Source organism: Choloepus didactylus, chromosome 5, assembly GCF_015220235.1.
Source record: "Choloepus didactylus isolate mChoDid1 chromosome 5, mChoDid1.pri, whole genome shotgun sequence".
NCBI classification, from domain to species: domain Eukaryota; kingdom Metazoa; phylum Chordata; class Mammalia; order Pilosa; family Megalonychidae; genus Choloepus; species Choloepus didactylus.
Window position 1 is genome coordinate 113,075,089 of NC_051311.1, and position 23,007 is coordinate 113,098,095.

Here is a 23,007-nt window from a genome sequence, read left to right on the forward strand (position 1 = left end):
ATCTGGCAAATGCTCTTTTCTCAATTGCTGTTAGTAAAGATAATCAGAAATAGTTTTGTTTCAGCTGGCAAGGGTCAGCAATGTACCTTCACTGTCCTACCTCAGGGGTATGTCAATCTCTAGCGCTATGTCATGATCTTGTCCACAGGGACTTTGATCATCTCTGCCTCCCATGAGATATCACACTAACCCATTATAGTGATATCATGTTGATTGAACCTAGTGAGCAAGAAGTAACAACTACTCTAGACTTATTCTTAAGGCATTTGTGTGTCAGAGGGTTGGAAATAAATCTCACAAAAATACAGGGTCTTTCCACCTCAGTGAAATTTCTAGGTGTCCAGTAGTGTGGGGCATATTGAGATATCCCTTCTAAAGTGAAGGATAAGCTGTTGCATCAGGCCTCTCCCACAACCGAAAAGAGTCTCATTGCCTAGTTGGTCATTTTGGATTTTGGAGTACTATGTGTTCCTCATTTGGGTGTGCTTCTCTGACCCATTTACTAAGTAACCCAAAAAGCTGCTAGCTGTTCTGTGGATACCAGTCAGTCTCTTTCCCCAGCCCCTCCTGTCATTGCCCAAATGGGCTCATGAACAAAGTGACTGGTGGTAGGTATGGAGATTATGCATGGGCTCAGCAACATAGACTTCCACTTACCATGGATGACCTGGGTCCATGATAAGCCACTGCTGAGTACCCAGTCTGCCAGCAGCAGAGACAAACACTCAGTCGCCAATATGGCACCATTCCCTGAGGTGATCAGCCTGCAACATGGTGGCAGGATGATTACGTTGGGCCACTTCCATTATGAAAAGGGCAGAATTTTGTTCTAACTGGATTAGATATATACTGCAGATATTCACGTGCCTTCCCTACACGTGATGCTTCTGCCAAAACTACCATCCATGGATGTACAGAATGCCTTATCCACCCTCATGGTATTTCACACAGCATTGCTTCTGATCAAGGAACCCACTTCACAGCAAATGAAGTGAGGGTATGGGCACATGCTCATGGAATTTTCTGGTCTTACCATGTTCTCCATCATCCTGAAGCAGATGGGTTGAGAGAATAGTGGAATGGCCTGTTGAAGGCTCAATTATGGTGCCAACTAGGTGGGAATACCTTGAGGGTGGGGGCAGTGTTCTCCAGGAGGCTGTGTATTATGATTCAGCTTCCACTCCATGGTGCTGTTTCTCCATTAGCCAGGATCCACGGGTCCAGTAATCAAGGGGTGAAAATGGGAGTGGCACCACTCCCTATTACCCCTAGTGATCCACTAGAAAATTTTTGCTTCCTGTCCCTGCAACCTTAAGCCCTGCTGGTCTTCAGTACTTAGTTCCAAAAGGAGGCATGCTTCCACCAGGAGACACAACAATGATTCCATTGAACTGGGAGTTAAGACTGCCAGCTGACCACTTTGGGCTTTTCATGCCTCTGAATCAACAGGCAAGGAAGGGGATTACTGTACTGGCTGGGGTGATTGCTCCTGACTATCAAGGCGAAATAGGACTGCAACTCCACAGTGGAGGTAAAGAAGAGTTTTCCTGGAATACAGGAGATCCCCTAGGGTGTTTCTTAGTACTACCATGCCCTGTGATTCAAGTCAATGGAAAACTGCAACAACCCAATCCAGGCAGGACTACCCATGGCTCAGAAACTTCAGCAAAGAACCATGGCCAGCTGAAGTGCTTGCTGAGGGTAAAGGGAACATGGAATGGGTAATGGAAGAAATTTGTTATAAATATGAACAATGATCACGTGACCAGTTACAGAATGAGGACTGCAATGAATATTTCTTCCTTGTTTTAAGTATGTTAGTATATGTACATACTTCTTCCCTATCTTATCCGTTATCATATGACAGAAGTTGTATTAGTTTCATGCCATGAAGTTATAGGATATCAAATTTAAGAGTGAATATTACCCAAGGACTTGGACCCTATTCTGGGGAGAGTTAATGTGTTTCTGGTTGTATGCAGGACAGTTGAATATTGTTAGGTGAAAATATTATGTTATTGTTTTTTATTTAGAGATTAAGTATGGTTTAAGGTGATTTATGTGGCTGCCAAGTTGACAAGGGGTGGATTGTGATGGTTAGGTTCATGTTGCAGCTTGGCCAGGTGATGATGTCCAGTTGTTTGTTTAAGCAAGCACTGGCCTAATTGTTGTCATGAGGACATTTTGTAGATTTAAATCATCAGTAAGTTGATTGCTTCTTTGGCTGATTACATCTGCAATAACTGAAGAGACTGCCTTCAACAAGGAGAGCATCTCATCTAATCAGTTGAGGGCTTTAAAAGGAGAAGTGATAATTTCCGCAGTCAGAAGAGAGAATTTCCATCTCTACTTCAGCCATCCAGCTTCTCCTGGGGAATTCATCAAAAACCTTCATCAGAGTTCCCTGCTTGTGGCCTGCCCATTTGGACTTGCCCATCCCCACAGTCACGTGAGACAGTTCTTACAAAAAATCAAATCTTATAATGTGCAGATTATATGTATATCTCCTGTTGGTTCTGTTTCCCTAGAGAACCTTGACTAATAGTCATCAGTATATTAATGGTGGAATTTCTTATAACTTAATGTCTTCCTTATACTCTTTATTGTTTAAATTTTTATAGTGATAATGTATTATTTACATGAAGTATGAGAAATTATAGCAATTGGGAAAAAAAAACCCAGCATGCTCATTATTAGAAACAGTGTAGTGATGAACATCTTTTTAGACTAATCCTTGGTACTCACTGACACTACTTCTTTGGGATAGATTCTCTGCTACAAAAGGTCTGATGTTTTTATGGATCTGTACATGTAATACCAAAGAACATTCCATTGTTGGTTAATACAGGATTGTTCAGAAGAGGGAAGGGATTTAGGGATTAAGTGAAATTTTTTAAGGGAATGTAATGGAAGGTGCGGCAGGCAGACTCTAAAATGGCCTCCAGTGATCCCTGCCTCCTATTCAAATCCTGTGTAGTCCTTTCCCCCCGAGAGACCAAAGCATCCTAGCAACCTGCTTCTGACCAACACAATTCAGGAAAGCTAATGGGATGTCATTTCTGTGATTAGGTTACAAGAGATTGTGACTTCTGTTTTATTTGCAGATTCCCTCTATTGCCTTCTTGGCCTGCACACTTTGAAGCAAGCTGCCATGTTGGAGAGGCCCCACATGGCAAGGAACTGAGGATGGCCTTCGGCCAACAGCCAGCTAGGAATTGAATCCTTCAGTCCAGAAGCCCATGAGAAATTGAGTTCTGCAAATAACCATGTAAGCTTGGAAGCAGATCTTTCTCCAGTTAAACCTTCAGGTAAGACCCCAGCCGTTGAGTGCAGTCTTGTGAGAAACCTTGAAGGAGAGGACCCAGTTAAGCCATGTCTGAATCTCTGACTGACAGAAATTGTGAGATAATAAAATGTGTGTTGTTTTAAACTGTTACATTTTGGGGTCATTTGTTATGCAGTAGTAGATAACTAATGCAGAAGGTAAGAGAGAAATTTTTTGACTGAACAAAAATAATAACAAAGGATATTCATACTTGTACAGAGCATAGAAATACTGAAGGTGAAGAAACATGGATGTTAGTGACAGGGATTCAAGTGCCAGCTCTTAATATTAGTATCAGATGTATGCACTTGGGCAAGTCATGTAACCTGGCTGAGACTCAGATTTTCATTGTATATTTAAGATAATCTTCCTTATATAGCTTATGTAAGTATTAGAAATAATATATATGAAGTGCCTGAGAGTGTGTCTAATATATAGTTGGTGCTCAATTAATAAATATTTTTATTTCTTTGTTCCTAACTATTGCGGGACACTGATTACGTGCTTCAACTTGGCGGGCCTGGGCTGGGGGACCGGATCCACCCCTGGGGAGGGTAGTGGGCACGGGCGACAGCGCCCTCTACAGCCCCCCGGGCCTGGGAAAGTGAGGCCGGAGGCAGGCCCCATTTCCTCACCCAAAATACCAATGTTAGGGGAGGCTTGCCGGAGGGAACCGCCTTTTCCCCACCCCCTTATCTTGCCCGGACACTCCCCGTTGCCAGTGCAACTCCCATCACCACCGGTGCGCATACATTGTTGCCAGACACCGTTACGGGAGCAACTCTCGCCCCTTTTCAATCAACCTCCGCGCCCTCTCAGAACCAATCCAAGCCTTTAACCTCTACAGCTACCCCGCCCTCTAAACGCCCGATATAAGCTTGTACTCTCCCCTAATAAACTCTCTCTTGGTTTCTTCACCCTAAAAGAACCGTGTCCCGCCTGTTCCTTTCTCGCCGCCCTCCATACTTTGCACGCCTCCCGCCGGGGACCTGGCCAAGTCCCCCGCCTCGCCCTCGCCTCCGGGAAAGAGCCCCCGCCGCCGGTACCCTCGGAGCAATCCTGAGAGCCTAGGATTTAGCAACCGGCCGCCACCCTCCCCCAGACGAGTCAACTGCGACCGCAACTGGCGCCCAACGTGGGGCCCCTGGAATTAAAAGTCCTCTCTACGCAGCGGTCCAGTAAAACCACCCGCTTGCCCGGATGCCTCTCCAGCTCCCCTTCTCCTCGCCTGCAAAGTAAGGGCCGCCTCTCCCTCGCCGCCCCGCGGAGCCGCCTCTCCCTCGCCGCTCCACGTCTGGGGCCACCTCTCCCACGCCGCTCCGCGCCCGGGCCGCTCTTCCTTTCCCGCATTAACCTAACTCTTGCCCCCGACTACCTTTCGTCTTCTCTTCCTATATCCCCCCCCATTCCTCCTAACACTCTTCCTCCAGTAGCTTTCCCTCTTCCCCTCCATTACTTTGCTGTGGTCCTCTGTGTCTTTGTTTCTTTGTTTAGCGCGGTGTGCCTCTTTGCAACCGCCCCCCCCCCCAAACTGCTCTCGCTACTAGAGGGTCCTGCCTTCTATTCTCACCGTCTCCTTCAGCCTCGCGGCCACGATTTACCTCATTTTCTTTACTCTATAATCAACCCCCCTTTTTTTCTTTTCTCACTCCGCTATGGGTAATCGTCTGTCTGCACGCCAAGCACCCCAAGTTCGCGCTCTGGCGGGTCTCCTAGACACACATCGCTGTAAAGTGTCTGTCCGGCAGCTGCAGGTATACTGGGACCTCCTGCTACCCTTTAACCCATGGCTCACCACTTGCCATCTTTGGGACCCTGTTACTTATGATTGCCTTATTGATCGGGTCACCAACGCCATGGAACATGAGAGCAAGCGCTTCCCTCCCGGCTTGCTCCCCACCTTAATAACCGTCCGCTCCTGCCTTCAAGGCTCCCTTCCCCCTGATCGAGGCCCCATTAAATCCAAGGAGGCCCTATCAACCCAGTCTACAGATCCAGACAGCGATACTAATGTAGACCACGATTCGGACACAGAATCCTTAGTCGAGCAAATTAACAACGCGCTCGAAGTCGCCCCCCAAAAACAAAGCAATACTAAGCCTCGCCAAGATGGCGAACTTCCTCCTTCTTCTTCCATCGAGGGGAGGAAGTGCTCCGGCGATGACGTCAGCCCTAAGCTGGGCCGGAAACCGCATGCGCTTTACCCCGCCCTTTCACAGGGCGGAGTTAGTCCGCCATCTTATGCCTTGGGCCCCGCCCTTTCACAGGACGGAGCTAGTCCACCATCTTATGCCTTAGCCACTCCCACCGCGCCGCCGTCTTGCGACGCTTGGGGCCTCCCACTTCCGCCTCCCCCCTCCGGCGAGCTCCCCCTCGGAGCCGCTACCGGCAGCTGCCGCCGCTCCTCCCACCCTGCCGACTAACAACCCCTGGCTGCCTTCTACACCTCAAGGCAACCCTTGGGGCAACGCTCCCCCTACCCCCACTCCCGCGCCAAGCCCTCTGCAAGCGTGTCCTCCTTTCTCTCGTGCTTTTCGCTGCTTTCCTCTTAACCTTACCCCCACACCACAGAAACCGTATGACTGGTATCCCATTGACTCTGATACTATCAAGCAGCTTCGCAGGGCCGTCAAGGAAGACGGGTTAGGTAGCCCATACGCTTCCCAATTACTACAGGATATCGCCATGAACTTTTGCCTCCCCCAAGACTGGGCCTCGCTTGCCCGTTCCATTCTTAACCCCGGCCAGTTTGTAGATTGGCGTGCTCACTTCCAGGCGGAAGCAGCTAAGCAAAGCGAGCAAGACGCAGCCACTGGAGTCTATCATCACCCCGAAGCCTACTTGGGCACGGGAGCGTTTATAAATGCATCCGCCTATGTTAATGCGCCTGCCGCCTTTTGGCCTATCCTTCGGGGAATCGCCTTGCGAGCTTTTGCCAACTGTTCCGCCTGTCGGCCTACTAAATTCACCAAGCTCCTCCAGGAGCCAAATGAGCCTTTTGCCACCTTTGTCTCTAGGGTTGAGGAAACCTGCGCTCGAAAGGTTAATGATCCCCAGGCCCAACTGGCTCTCGCTCGAGAACTCATTCTCGAGGGAGCCAATCCCCCTTGCAAGCAGGCTATTCTTCCCTTGCGGGGGAAGAGCCTATGCGATTGGATACTCGCCTGCAGCGCCTTTGACCCAGCTGCCGCGTCCCTAGCCCAGGCTGTCTCTGGCGCTGTCACTGCCGCCTTAGCCGCCACCACCGGTTGTTTTAAGTGCGGGCAGAGCGGTCATTTTGCCCGGGAGTGCCCCAATGCAGAAGTCAACCGCCCGCCTTTCATGCAGCGTAATGGGCGCCCCCCTCCCACTCCTTGCCCACGCTGCCAGCGTGGCTATCACTGGGCGCGCGATTGCAAGAGCAGCCCCAGAGATCTTAGCAAGGATAGCTTAAAAAACCTCTGCTATCCCTGGTGCCCTGACGGCAGTCAGCACCAGGGCACTGAGCAAGCTTTAAACTCCAAGCGGGGCAAGCCTCAGCCCTGCCCCTAAGAGGCAGCGTGCCGGCCGGTTCTAATAAAACTAATCACTTCACCGGCAGTAAAACGCTTCTCTGGACAGTCCCTATCACCCCAGAAAAGCCTACTCGTAAGTTAAGAATAGAGGGGCAATGGTACACGGGCATGCTCGATTCAGGGGCAGAGGTCTCTTGCATGCCCGCTCAGTATGCCACCATGTGCATGGTTCTCGATGGTCCCTCGGTAGTGGGAGCCACTGGTACCTCCACCTCTCTTCAGGCCATAGGGCCCATTAAGTGGGAGGATGAAGAGGGCCACTCAGGCACCTTCCGCCCGTTATTTCTACACACCATAGACCAAATTTTATGGGGCCGTGATATCCTCGCCGCCTCTGGGGCAGTGCTTACCACGCAGCCCCCCCAATAATGTGCGCCACTGCTCGTTTAACACCTCCAGCGCCCGTTCCTCTGCAGTGGGATACTGAGGAACCTATATGGGTGGAGCAGTGGCCCCTTCCCACGCATAAATTAGTAACACTCCAAGCCCTTGTCCAAGAACAATTGGACGCTGGCCACATAGAGCCTTCTACTAGTCCCTATAATTCGCCAGTGTTTGTTATTCATAAAAAAACCAATACTACTGTGCATATTGGGGATGTGAAACATTAGCCACTCAGTGGGAGACTTACGCCACTGATCATTACCTAACTCTAAAATGGGCCCCCTTTAACTGCAAACCACCTCAAGAACCCATTAACTGGGGTATCTATGGAGGCCATCACCAGATTGCACCTACAGGTACCTGCTCACATTTAAATCTCAGTGTGCAGCTCCCCAATGATCCCTCCTGGTTACTCGGTCGAACCTGGGGCTTCAGAATTTATTTGAAAGGAGTCGACCCAGGTTCCCTTATTCTTGTAAAAAAGGAGGCTGTACAAAAAAACCCCTCTGCCATTGGTCCCAATAAAGTCATTAACCCCCTTTTTCCACAGCTCTCCAGCCGCACCTCAGCTCCAACCAGCCGCACCTCAGCTGCAAACGGCGCGTTGCCAACACCACCACCCCAACCTCGTCCGCCCCCCGCCCGTTACTCCTCTCCCCTCCTCAGCCTTATCCAAGCGGCCTTCACCTCAGTGAATTCCTCCAACCCCAATCTTACCTCCTCTTGTTGGCTTTGCCTCTCCACCTCCTCCCCCCTGTATGAGCCAGTTGCCTCCAACCTCTCCTTTTCAGAAAACACAGAGGACAGCCCCTCGGAATGCAATTGGAATACCTCTGCCGTCCCCCTAACCTTTCATTCAGTCTCCTTTACAGGAAAGTGCATCCGCCCTCGCTCAAGTAACTCTCCCAACCTCACAGCTTGTGCCGACTACTCATCTCCCAGCAGCTCTGCAAAATTTCTCATCCCTCATAACTCCTCCCAATGGCTCTGCTCCTCTACAGGACTTACCCCCTGCCTTAACGTGCAAACCCTCAATACAACTAATGAAACTTGCCTCCTAATTGTCCTTATCCCTAGGGTCCTATACCACAGCGAGGAAGACTTCTTCCTCCGCCTGGAAAGAACTGCAGCCCCTGCCCCTCTGCAAAAGCGAGAACCCATCACCGTCCTCACGATTGCCTCCCTCCTAGGTCTTGCAGGCGCTGGCACCGGAATCGCTGCATTAGCCAGTCAAGGCTCCGCCCTAACTCACCTCCGGGCGGCTGTTGACGAGGACATTCGTCACCTACAAGACGCTATTTCCCATCTTAAAAATTCTGTCAATTCCCTCTCTGAGGTAGTGCTCCAAAACCGCCGAGGTCTCGACCTTCTCCTCCTCAAAGAAGGAGGCCTCTGCACCGCCCTAGGAGAAGAGTGCTGTGTATATGCCAATTCCACAGGTCTCGCCGAGGACAGCCTAAAAAAGGTCCGAGAGGGACTGGAACAACGCAAAAAAGACCGTGAAGCCACCAGCTATTGGTCCCACATCTTTACCCCCCTCCTCCCATACCTCCTCCCTCTCCTCGGCCCCCTATTAATGATTATTCTAGCTCTCACCTTAGGACCCTGCATTATCCGCAGAATTGTCAAGCTTGTAAGGAAACAAACGGATGCTATTTTTTCCTCGTTCGTGCAAGTCCAGTACCAGCGACTCGCCACCTCTGACGCTCCCTACTCCGAGATGACAACCAACCCTCCGCGACCTCACCGCCACCGGTCAACCCGCCGACCGCGAGGCCCTTCTCGATCGCCTAAACATCGCACCAACCTCGAGCTCCAGCTTCTCTGAACCTCCAACTTTAAACCCCCCACCCTCGTCCATCCCGCAAGCAGCAAGGCCCCTGTCGAGCGCCCGGGCGCCACACCAACACCGAGCTCCAGCCTCGCTGAGCCACCGTCAACCCCTTTTCCCCTCCCCGACCTCCCCCTTCCCTCATCCCTTAGCGGACCTCTCCGGTAAGCTTCTTCCTTTAATTAGAAAAGAAGGGGGAAATGCGGGACACTGATTACGTGCTTCAACTTGGCGGGCCTGGGCTGGGGGACCGGATCCACCCCTGGGGAGGGTAGTGGGCACGGGCGACAGCGCCCTCTACAGCCCCCCGGGCCTGGGAAAGTGAGGCCGGAGGCAGGCCCCATTTCCTCACCCAAAATACCAATGTTAGGGGAGGCTTGCCGGAGGGAACCGCCTTTTCCCCACCCCCTTATCTTGCCCGGACACTCCCCGTTGCCAGTGCAACTCCCATCACCACCGGTGCGCATACATTGTTGCCAGACACCGTTACGGGAGCAACTCTCGCCCCTTTTCAATCAACCTCCGCGCCCTCTCAGAACCAATCCAAGCCTTTAACCTCTACAGCTACCCCGCCCTCTAAACGCCCGATATAAGCTTGTACTCTCCCCTAATAAACTCTCTCTTGGTTTCTTCACCCTAAAAGAACCGTGTCCCGCCTGTTCCTTTCTCGCCGCCCTCCATACTTTGCACGCCTCCCGCCGGGGACCTGGCCAAGTCCCCCGCCTCGCCCTCGCCTCCGGGAAAGAGCCCCCGCCGCCGGTACCCTCGGAGCAATCCTGAGAGCCTAGGATTTAGCAACCGGCCGCCACCCTCCCCCAGACGAGTCAACTGCGACCGCAAACTATATTTTGAACATATTTTATATTTTGTGTGCTAAGCATTGGGTATAGAGAGATGAAAATATTTGTAGTTGCCCATGGAAAGAGGAAGAAAAAGTTATATAGAGAGGGTATGAAACAATATGAATTCTATCGTAGAACTATAACCTCTCTCTGCTTCTTCCATGGATATAGAAAAACACAAGATCCTGCAGCTGGGATGCTAGAAAAATCACATAGATATCTTTCCTTTTGTTAATTAAAATTTTCTTATTACATTTATTGGTAACCAAAGAACTTGTGGCTTTGATCCCAAGGATGTCTTAGTGCTGAAAAGTCATATTTACCCAAGGTCTTAAACAAAATAAAGAGGTAACCAAGAGCTAAAAGGTTTTTTCTTTAGAGAATAAAAAAATGGAAAAGATGGATAGGGCTGGAGAGTAAAAAAGTTAAATATTAAGAAACATATTAAGTCTAATGCTTGGACTATACTTTATTATTGAATATAATGTAGTAAAATGGAGCTTATGCATGGCTACTTATACGAAGTCACATTTTTATAACTGAACTCTTAAACTTATTCTTTAAGTCTGGACTTCAGATGCTGATTACAAGATCAGAGTATCTGCTGCCCATGTAATATGTTGAGATTTCAAGAGGGAAAGTCTTCAAAAAAAGTAAGAAGTGATTGAGAGCATTAACTTTGGAGTCAGACCTGGTTTGGAGTCTCAGCTCTCTCACTACTGGCTGTGTGATCTTGGGGAAGCTATTTTAAAGTTTCCATGCCTTTGTTCATCTGTAGAGTGGAGATAATAGACCTGTCTAGGAAGATTAAATAGGATAATGTATAAAGAGCATCTGATGTGGTATCAATACATGCTTTAAGTTAGGGGCTTTCTTTGTGTAGTGTGGAAGTGTAAACACTGACAGCCTCAGAATTAGAGGAGTGTACTTTCAGATTTTGTTATTTAACTCCACTGATCAGCATAGCCTGAAAGGTGAAGAAACTAGGGCCTCAATTTCTGGTCGATATAGCAGAATGCAGACGACACCTTCATCTTGTTCCAAATATACAGAAATGTCAGATTTAAAAAAAATTTTAATTCACAGCTGAACTTGAATTATAATCATCATCATCACCTTCACATCAAAATCAAATCTAATTTTATTGAGTTGTTAGGTACCTGGAAATCTTCTAAATATTATTAACTCATTTACTTTTCATAATAACCTAAAATAAATATACTATACTATCTCCATTTTGTGACTGAGGAAACTAAGGGACAGCGAGATTAGTAACTTGCCTATGTTTATACAACTAGAAAGTGGTAGAATTAGGAATTTAAACTGACACCTTCCAATGTGAGAGTCATAGGCATAATTGCTGAAAGAATAATGGCACAGACCTTCAGCTTCCACAAACAAAAAGCCAGAGAAATAAGTAGCTATTGAAGCTGAACACTTCACAGGTTTATTGAAACTATTTATTTCACTTAAGATCTGGAGTCTGGAGAATTAATATACACATACTGCGAGAGGGTAAGACATATGTGAAACAAAATCTGAAAGTGGACTTCTCATCAAAGAGCAGGAACATGGGTTTCCCTATCATAGAAATTAAGTCTGGTGAAACATTACTCACAGGCCTAGGGAAGAGGGAGGGAGGGTTTCCATCTGCCTAGGGTGGTGTCTGTGAGAAAAGGGTCGCCCACAAGAAATTGAAACACCAATTCTATGATAAGTACTGTTGGGAAATCCAATTTTGCAAAACACATATGATGCAGGAACTGCTAGTGAAGTAATTTGAATTAAATTTCACATGGGACTTGTGAAAGTCATAGAACTTCAGTGGACAAAAAAGCAAACTGCCTTACAGGAAAAAACTATAACTTAAGTTGATTTATGGTTCCCATTCAGAAAAAATCAGGTCAAGATGAGCTAACAATAAAAAATTACTAATCACACGAGTAACGGAACCATCATGAGAGAGAATCAGCATGTGAGAGAAATTATTATCCAATAATAATGAAAAAGACTTACATAAATGTGTCATAATTTTCTATTCAATATAAGAAGGGAAAGAAACCATAAAAGGAGAATAAACAGTGTTGAAAAGGCCAGCATATTGAAAAGGTGAGAGAGAAATTCTGGAAATAAAAATACAGTGATTAATATTTGTAAATATGAGCTGTAAATCTGCTTCCCAATAAAACCAGCATAACTGAAAATTATATTTTAAAAACGCAACTATTTAGAGTCTCTGTAACTTGTCCTAAGGACATACGGCAAACAAGGAAGCATTTATTCAAGAAAATCTACTAAAACTGGATAGGAATAGCAGGAATCTGTGGCACTGGAGCCATGATCGGCTCCCTCCCTGTGCCCCAGTCCATCTTGACTTGATGGAAACTCCACTCCAACAGGGTGCCCTCAAAGACACAGGGATGCCACTCTCCCCAGCTCCCAGGTCAGGGTTTTGGTATCTTTCCAAGAGGGGCACCCCATCAGCATATCTCACCCCTCTCCTCAGCTATATGTTGCCCAGGCTAACTTCCAGGTGAGTGTGGCCAGGAGATTGGGCTCCATTCTTTGACTCAGTCCCCACTTATTGGAAAGAGGCTCTGCCTCAAGTGTGGCACATTGAGAATTGTGGGGTCCAAATTACTCTTCCCTCAGTTCATTCGTAGGACCTTTGTTAGAAATTCTTGCTGGGAGAGGCAAGCCAAGAAGACTAGAGGCTACTACTTCCAGCAAGCACCTTGCTACTAAAGCAGGGGTGTCACTCTGAGAGTAGTGGGCTACTGTCCAAAGGCCAGCTATCTCTCCAGAGGGAACCAGGTAGAGACAGCCAGGAAGAGTGTTCCTTGGGTCAGAACAAATCTAAAACACTGACCACAAAAACTAACCCTGAAAAAGAGCATAAATTTTATTGGATCTGACTGTGGAATAATGTATGCCTCACGGCATTGTTGAAAACAGTAGAACAATATGTTGGAAATTAATGGAGAAGAGAAGGTAAGAAACAGTCAATGAGAGCCCTGCTCGAAATAAGGTTTCAGTGGGTAAGAGATTTCAGATAGAGTTGAGAGGCTGTCCTGGAGGTCACTCTTATGCAAGCTTCAGCTGGATATTCCAAAGGGCCACAGTGTGCCAAGCCAAAATCAACAGTAGTCCTGAAAATACTAAAGAATACCTAGGTCCCTATCTGAAACTCTATAAAAGTTTCACTCATTAAGTTTCTTTTTCAGAAACTTAAAACCTGCAGAGTGTTCCTAGGCCAGATAAGTCCCCAAACCCAGAGGCAACAGCCTCTTCAAGAACATCAAACAGATGCAGCCCCCTCCCCCATAATGTCAGCATCCCTTTTTCAAATATGAACAAGTTCGGGTGGTCACTGCCCTGATATCCCTGAAGATTGAGACAGTGATCAAACGAGAGGGAGGGGTAGCAACAGACAAGATAGGATTTAACAAAGGGTTACAAATATTGGATCATATATATATATATATTTAGTTCCTAGGATATTAGAATAGCTAGAAGGAAATAATTGAAATGGTGGAACTCTAACCTATAACATTCTTTGAAATTTGCTAACTACTTGTTAAATTGTACTTTGAAAGTTATCACTTTTCTGTAAATATATTTCACAGTAAAAAAAAAAGAGAGAGAGAGCCCTGCTAAAAGAACTGTCATCCTGGGGTGACTGTGTGTATGACCAAGACTGCACCATCTGAGTAGCAATATCAGAGCCTTCATACCTTGGGAGAAACTGAATTCATTTGAATAGTCCACCCAACCACTAATTAAGAAAACAAAACAACAATAACAAACCCCAGAGAGGCAGGGGAGGCCAGGATCTGGGAGTTGCTACATTATCTAAAATATCCAGTTTTCAACAAAAAATTACACAAAGAAAGATCAAAGGATGACTCTTTGTGGTAGGTTGAATTATGTACTCCAGAAAAAGACCTGTTCTTAATATCAATCCATTCCTAAGGGTGTGAAGCCGTTATACAGAGGATCTTCTGAAGGTGTTATTTTTAGTTAAGGTATAGCCCAACTGGATAAGGTTGGGCTCCAGTCTTATTACTGGAGCCTTAAGAAGACAAAGCCACAGGGACGAGCCAAAAGCTGGAAGTCAGGATGATCCAGAAGGGAAAGGTGAAGACATCTCCATGCACATTGTCATGCGACAGAAAAGACAAGGACCCAGGCCAGCAGCCAGCACTATAATGTAATAGGCTTTGCTGATGCCTCAACTTTGGACTTCCGGTTTCAAAACTGTGAGCCAAAAAATTCCCATTGGTTAAGCCACTCCATTGTATTGCTTTTGTTTTAGCATCTGGAAAACTAAGACACCTATACATGGGAAAAAAGCATGCCACAGAAACTTCCTGTGAGAAGGACCAGAGGTCAGATTTAACAGACAAAGACTTCAAAGTAGCCATTATAAATAAGTTTGAAGAATTAAAGGAAACCATGTTTAGAGAAGTAAAGGAATATATGATAGGAATGTATCATCAAATAGATAATATCATTGCTAACTGACTCCTTTTACATGAAATATTGAAGGAAGATTTTCAGGCAGAAGGCAAATAACCCCAGACCATAATGAGAATCCACACACACACACACACACACACACACACACACACACACAGACACACAAAGCAGTGGTAAAGATAATTGCGTAAAAGGACAATATAAATTCATATTTCTTCTTTTCTCTTTTAACCGATATAAAAAGCAATTGGATAAGACAGTATTTACAGAATTCTGTTGTTCTTCCTATAACATACAGAAATGTAATATATTTGCCAAACAGCACTAAGCAAAGCTGTACTGGACTAAGGAAGTGGTATAAGATGGTAACTCAAATCTACAGGAACGAAGAAAGAGAAATGAAAATATATGTTCCACAAAAACTTGCACACAAATGTTCGTTGCCTCATTATTCATAATAGCCAAAGGGTGGAAACAACCCAAATGTCCATCAACTCATGGATCAATAAATAAAATGTGGTGTTTTCATATAATGGAATATCATTCAGCATTAGGAAGGAACAAACTACTGCTACATGATACAGCATGGATGAACCTTGAAAATTTTATGCTAAATTATAGAAGCTAGGCACAAAAGACTACATTTTGAATGATTTCCTATATATAAAATTTCTAGAAAAGGTAAATCTGTAGAGACAGAAAGTAGACTAGTGGTTGCCTAGGGCTGGTGGAGATTGGATGTGAGAGCTAAAGGATCCATGATTTCTTTTGAAGTGATGAAAATGTTCTAAAATTGATTGTGGTGATGTTTGCAGAACTAACTCTGTGAATATGCTAAAAACCAATCAATAGATTGGTTAACAGTGGACTATATTCATTGAAAAGGGAACTAGTGAATTGGAAAAGTAAACTCCAGGAAGTCACTCAATGTAGTACCGAGACATCAAGAGATAGAGAGTACTAATAAGAAATATAGTTTGAAAAGATCTATCATGTATTTGAGTTCCAGAAAGAGAAGATATAAAGAATAGGAAAAAGAAAATATTAAAAGGATCGTGGTTAAATAATTTCCATGCACTAAGATGGATCACAGTTCCCAGACTGAAGGAGCTCATGCTGAAATCATGTAATATACAAAAAGAAAACCTTAAATGCTAATAGATAGAAAAATCCTATTACTTGTAAAGTAATGATATTTGCACTGACAAAACAATTCCGTTCAGCATGGATTCCATAAAACAGTGAAACATCTTCAAGGTGCTGAGGGAAAATAAACTCTTCCCTAAAATTGTATATCCAGCTACCTACAACTGAAAACTTTTAATAAAGTCTTCTCAAACATTTAAAAAGTGAGAGAGTTTCACTACTCATGTATCTTTGCTTTAAGAACTATTGATATAAGTCAGCAAGAAGGAAATTAAACCTGGAAGAAAAGGAGGGACTCAAGAAGCAATGGGGAGCAAAGAAGTGATAAATATATTGAGTAAAGGAGAACTGCCAGCGAGACCCATCCAGTCCTGCTGTTCTTTTTACATCAAAGTCTTAAACAACATGATCATACTTGTTATTGTACAGATTTGGGGTTTCAGGCTAGATCAAGGATCTCTTTTTGGCTTGAAAATATTGAGTTTGTAGCAGGGGGTTCTGAGATACATTTTAAATTTTCGTCAAGTATGTGTGTCGAGGAACAAACATGCCTAATTTGCTCTCAAGTCTTCCCTCCTCCACTCAGGGAATTTGTGGTTAACAGAAGACCAAATTAAAGAAATGCAGGCATCCGTGGTCCCAGCACTCTCTGTCCCTTGATTCCTTTCCCTCTCCCTCCATTCTCCAGGTCTTACACTTCTCTGTTCTCATCCCCTTTCTTTATCGATCTCTAGAAGTAGTGACCACCTGTTGATTGCTAGACACTGTGTGAGGAGTAAAAACGCTCTTCAATATATTACAGTTGTGAAATCCATTTGGGAGTTAATTACATCTAATCCAGAATCACTAACAACTATTAAACAGATTTTTGCCTTTTTTCTATTATTATATGATCAATATATATCTTGAATATGAGATAAAATGTCTGTCTCTTGGCCAAGTCTTTGGAGAAGCACATCTCCTGCAAATTCCACAATGTAACTAGCTCAAAGGCTCAGGGAATATTTGGGTCAGTACTCTTGTGATATGAGGTACTGCTTGGTGTTTCTGTGCTCCATCTACCAAGTTCGCATGTGATTCCCTTTCAGGAAAACCGATTCTCCCGTGTCCAAGGAAGTCATCCCTGAATGGTGACTGGTATGGTATAATGGTGTTATTGATGCCTCAGTGACATGATTCATTGCCCTAAGCCCATTCTTTTCTTCGGGTCACTCTGTTTACTGTTGCCCTTTACCTTGTGAGATCTTTCACAGCATGCCCCATCTGAGCTTTGACGTCAGTGATCTGATGGCTTCCATGCAGATGGTGGAGATTAGCTCACAGTTCTATCACTCATCCACTTGAACAATCACAAACAGAAAACCAAACAGACTCCTTCTGATTTTGTTCTATGTTTATTCTTGGCACTTTGCTGAGACTTGGCAGCAGCCAATGGAACTAGGAGATACTTTGTTTGAATTATGTGAACAGTCAGTCTCTGAGATTGCCATCTATCTTGTTTGTTTTGCTGCAGTGGTCTCTGTTGTAGCATTCCATCCAACTCATAAATGGCTTGGATAAATCCATCTGATAAATGATATAGAAAATGGAATCACTGATGGTTATTTATTCTGGAAATTCACATTTTATATCAGTCATTACTAATAAAATGACACCAATATATGCCTACCAACTTTATTTCTAGGTTAAGAAAATAGGGGGGCAAACTCTCAAAGAATTCCAGTTTTTGTAAACTATCCAGAGATGTGTAAATGTATAGCTGCTTAGAAAGACAGTTCTTACTGCTCTTATAGTTTCCAGTATTTTGAAGAAGGTGTTTTTCTTTCTTTTCTTGATACAGTTTAGTAACTTTTTAAAAAGAAAGAAAATAGGGAAATGAGGTATATACTCTGTAGAGTAAAACTTGGCTTTCCATACTTAAAATTCCTTTGTAGAGCTCTTACCATTCTTGCTTTGTATTTGACTTTATATGTCTCTTCCCTTTAAAAATATGGATTGCCTAAATCAAATATTCAGAATCTTTCATGAGTTCTGATGTCTTTGCAAAATAGCTCTCACACCATCTTCAGATCAGCCATCTCACCTTACTGCACAACATTTCACAGTTTTCAATCTCTGGTATGTACTTTGATCTTCATAACAATCTTGTAAGATAGAGGAGTCAGAATATTTGTGAACATGTGATTTATGTATGTATGAAGTGGCTTTACATTTTGCTTCTGGTGTGAAACATTTTTATTCTTAGAATTACTGTAATTATATTGAAAATGAATTGTGCTTCAAGAACTTTGCAATGCCCAGTGAGATGCCAGGACAAATGATGAGTTGTAAAAATTGGATGGGGAATTCATGGCCTAAGAGGCAGTGCCATCCTCAGTGTATAGTGAAATATGCTAATGGGACCAAGCCAATGGCAACCAAGCTAATAGGAAAGAAGGTGGCGTCTAGTTAATGCAAAACAGCCAGCTCCATAGAAAAATAATGCCATGTTTGGCTTCTTGACCTCTTCCACCTTTTTCATACATGCCTCTGAGACCACATGTTGAGCTTTGATTATATTTCCTTTACTTTTGTTTTTCTTTCAATAGTATTCTTTATTTAAAAAATACTTTATGTACATAAAACATCTGGTCATATGGAATGGTAAACAGCTTTAATACTACATAAGTCAGAGTAAGTAGCTGCTAGCTGCTTTAACAATCAATGATCATTCCTCAAAATCTCATTTATTTAACACGACAAAGAATTATTTTTTGCTCTTGTCATATTCAGTCGCAGGCCAGGCAAATTTTCTCCAATTATATCTCAGGGATACAGGTTGCTTCCATATTACAACAATTCCATCTCAATATTATTTGCTTCCAGTTTCATGGATGGGAGAAAGAGAGCATGTAGAGAATGTGGAGAGTGGACACTGGCTCTAAACTGCCTTGACCCCGAAGAAGCACATCATTTACACTCACATTCCTATTGGCCAGAACTAGCTATGAGGTCACAATCTAGTTGTAATGCTGAAAATGTGGATTATTTGGTGAGTACTAACTATCTCTGTTACAAAATACAAAACAATCTTGATTCATAGCAAATTAGAGCTGAAAAAAAGATTTTAGAAGAACCTCTAGTTTGTTTCCTTCAATTTATGCATATAGAATCAGGTTAGAGTGATTGAGTGACTTGGGCAAAGTTACATATCCAAGAAGTGGTGGTGGCAGGAGTTTGAATCATAATGACTAGTATTTATTAAACTCTTATTATGTGCCAGGCACTGTGTTAACACATAACATATTTATGTGCCTTACTCCCTGAACCCTTACACTAGCCCTGTGAGGCAGGCACTTTTATTATCTTCATTTTAAAAATGAGAAAATTGAGACTTAAAGACAGGTAAAATATTTAATGTCACAGAGCTAATAAATGGCAGAAAGGAGATTTGAAACCAGGCTGCCTAACATCAAAATGCCTGCATGCAGTCTATGTCTCTTGAAAGCTGCTTTTTGCCCTGGTCCTCAAAGCCTCCTTATGATCATATCACCAGACTACTCAGCATTGAGGTTAAGTGTTAAAGTCCTCATCAGAGAATGATGCTACAGGGACTTTGAAGACATGCTCCAGTATCTAGTAGAGAGGTTGAAGTTGCTTGTGAGGGGGAGAGAAGCAATGTCATAAGCCTAGGCATATCATTGGATAAGTAAGGTGAAACTTGCCTCTAGCTATAAACAGGGTCTTCCCTGTCAGATAGAGGAGTATTTTTTGTCACATGGAAAGTAAGTCAAAGCATCAAGCAACAAATATGATCTTACACCCATAGGGTGTATGGATTGAGAAAACAAATGTTACACTTTGTGTTTAAGAAGCAGGTACTAAATCAAAGTCCCTCCTTGTGGTTCTTCATGGTAGCAATACTAGGAGTTTTGCTCATTTCTTCACATTAATGATTAGATAACAGGGATCAAAGCCTAAAGATAAAAAAAAAAAGTTAAGAGAATTGTTAGAAGATGGCAGAGTAGGAAGCATCAGAAATCAGTCCCTCCAACAGAGCAATTATTAAACAGGCAGAAACTGTCTCAATCAACTGTTTTGAAACTCCAGAGGCTAGTAGAACATTGCATTACCCAGGGAAAAGCAGGCGGAAGAGGCTGGTAAATTGTAGTAATACTAGGGAGTTTCAGCCTCCTGCAGTGATCCCAACCCCCAGCCTCCTGGTGGGGAGCAGTGGGGACCTCAGCTCAGGCTCCGGGTGCAGCTTGCTGGTGCCAAAGTGGCACATAAAGACCCAGTCCTCCAAACGCCAGAGGTGTGTGTCCAATCTCTGTTCATCGCGTTTGGTCACCTACTTCAGATCACTGGGGGCCTGGCTCTGAGGGAGGCCGTTATTCCTGAAGAGTCTTTTTTTTTTTTTTTTTTTAATCTTCATTTTATTGAGGTATATTCACATACCACACAGTCATACAAAACAAATCATACATTTGATTGTTCACAGTACCATTACATAGTTGTACATTCATCACCTAAATCAATCCCTGACACCTTCATTAGCACACACACAAAAATAACAAGAATAATAATTAAAGTGAAAAAGAGCAATTGAAGTAAAAAAGAACACTGGGTAACTTGTCTGTTTGTTTCTTTCCCCTATTTTTCTACTCATCCATCCATAAACTAGACAAAGTGGAGTGTGGTCCTTATGGCTTTCCCAATCCCATTGTCACCCCTCATAAGCTACATTTTTATACAATTGTCTTCGAGATTCATGGGTTCTGGGTTGTAGTTTGATAGTTTCAGGTATCCACCACCAGCTACCCCAATTCTTTAGACCCTAAAAAGGGTTGTCTAAATTGTGCGTAACAGTGCCCACCAGAGTGACCTCTCGGCTCCTTTTGGAATCTCTCTGCCACTGAAGCTTATTTCATTTCCTTTCACATCCCCCTTTTGGTCAAGAAGATGTTCTCCATCCCATGATGCCAGGTCTACATTCCTCCCTGGGAGTCATATTCCACGTTGCCAGGGAGATTCACTCCCCTGGGTGTCTGATCCCACGTAGAGGGGAGGGCAGTGATTTCACCTTTCAAGTTGGCTTAGCTAGAGAGAGAGGGCCACATCTGAGCAACAAAGAGGCATTCGGGAGGAGGCTCTTAGGCACAATTATAGGGAGGCCTAGCTTCTCCTTTGCAGCAACTGTCTTCCCAAGGGTAAAACCTATGGTAGAGGGCTCAACCCATCAAACCACCAGTCCCCTATGTCTGTGGTCATGTTAGCGACCATCCTGAAGAGTCTTAAAGACAGTTCCCTTCCTCACAACTATGGAAAACAGATAAAGTCTGCATCTACTGGGCAAGTGCTGAATCGAGAAAATGCAGCTTTAAAGAGCCATAGGAGAAGCCCCTGACAGCCTTGCAAGCTTCTGCCTCACACCTCCCCCAGGGCAATGTGGAGCCATCCCGTGCTCCTTTATGGGTTCCTAGCCTCCTGCTGGCTGGGAAAGCCTGACTTAGGAAACTCTTCTTTGGCTCCACCTTCCTCCCAGAATTTGCCTTCAAGGCAAAAGTAGCTTGGAACAGCAAAAGCAGTGTAAGAAACAGTTGTGAGGGCCAGCCTGGGGCAAAGACTTGTGCTGAAGCAGCTGGGAGAGGAATAAGGTCTGTTTCCTAGGGAGTAGACAGGGGCATTCAGATTCCTGTGAACAGGGTAATTCCTAGGGCCACTAACAACTGCAAGTCCAGAATAAGACACAGAAAACTCAGGGAGGGCCCTGCAACTGTGCATTAGTCTGGGCTGACCTTGATGGTAGGGCTAAACTCTGAGGGAGAGCACTAGCCATGCAAAGCACTGTGAAAGATGTTTTTCACATTGTTGTATTTGGTTTTGTTGGCTCTTGGCACTCAAGAAAATTTCTGTCATATCACTGGCTGGATGTAAATTCAGGAAACAGACACTTCAGGGCCTAAATCCCACTGTTAACATATAAAAATATTAAAATATACAATGTACAACAACAGATTAGGAGATGAACAAAGAAACTAGAAATGATAGTGTATCCAAAGAAATAGGATAAAAATCCAGAAAACATCAATGAAGAAGACATACCAGACAAAGACTTAACTCAAAGTGAAGACAATTGACATGAGTCACACAGAAGAAGAAAGAAAAAAGAAATAGAATAATTGAAAATAGCCTAAGAGACTTGCAGGACCCCATCATGCACACCAATATATGCATTATGGAAGTCCCAGAGGGAGAAGAAGGAGAGAAAGGAGAGAAGGAATATTCAAGGAAATAATGACAGAAAACTTCCCAAACTTTGCAAGAGATATGAATATGCACATTCAAGAATCTCATCAAATACCAAGCAGTATAAACGTAAAAAGAAATATGCCATGACACATGGTGGTCAAGGAGAGAGTTCTGAAAATTGCAAGAGGAAAGCAACATGTTATGTACAAGGGAGCCCCAATAAGATTAAGTTAAATGTCTCATCTGAAATCATGGAGGCAGGAAGGCAGGGGGTTGAAATACTTAAAATGCTGAGAGAAAATAATTGTCAACCAAGAATTTTATATCCAGCATGACTGCCTTTCAAAAATGGAGGATGGATTAAGACATTCCTAGATAAACAAAAACTGAGGGAGTTCGTCACCACCAGACTTGCCCTACAAGCAAGGCTAAAGGAACTGTAAAAAGGGCACTAGACAGTGGATCAAAGTGGCTTAAAGAAATAAAGATTTCTGATAATGTAACCACATGGGCGATAAATGCCAGTATTATTGTATTGTATTTTTTTGGATGTAACTCCACTTCTTACTTCTTACATGTGCAGAAATGCAGATGCATAAAAAGTAATAATGAATCCATGATTTTGGACGTGTAATGTACAAAGATATCATTTGTAACAAGTATAGAAGAAAAAGGGGGGGATATAGGAGCATGGGAACAGTGTATGTGTATGCTATTGAAGTTAAGTTGGTCTCAAATAAAAAATGATCTTTATATATTTAGGACATTAAATTTTAACCCCATAGTAACCACAAAGAAAATATATGAAAACTATATTCAGAAAATCAAATAAATGTGGCATTAATATAAGAATTGAGGGTCAAAGAAAATATAAGACTTTCAGAGGCTAACTAGCAAAATGGCAGGAGAAAGTCCTACATTATAAATAGTGTCTTTAAATGTACATGAATTGAACTTTCCAGTCAAAAAGCAGAGATCAGCTGAATGGATCAATAAGCATAACCTTACATGTGCTGTCTACTAGAGATTCAACTTAAATTCAAAACATAAGTAGTTGAAAGTGAAAGGAAAGAAAAAAATATACCATGTAAGTACTAACCAAAAGAGAGCTAGGGTAGCTGTACTAATATCAGATAAAATAGACTTTAAGTATATATAATAAATAAATTATGCAAAGTGATGGGATACAAGATCAACATGCAAAAATCAGTAATG

At 43.7% G+C, this 23,007-nt stretch overlaps 1 long non-coding RNA gene across 1 annotated transcript in view; it reads left to right on the forward strand.

Moving 5' to 3' along the window:
* The window catches only part of LOC119534955, a 128,575-nt gene that overhangs the window by 45,194 nt on the left and 60,374 nt on the right, over positions 1-23,007 (forward strand). Inside the window, exon 3 of the long non-coding RNA XR_005217141.1 lies at positions 3,105-3,308. This is a non-coding gene — a long non-coding RNA (uncharacterized LOC119534955). The remainder of the gene's footprint in view (positions 1-3,104; positions 3,309-23,007) is intronic.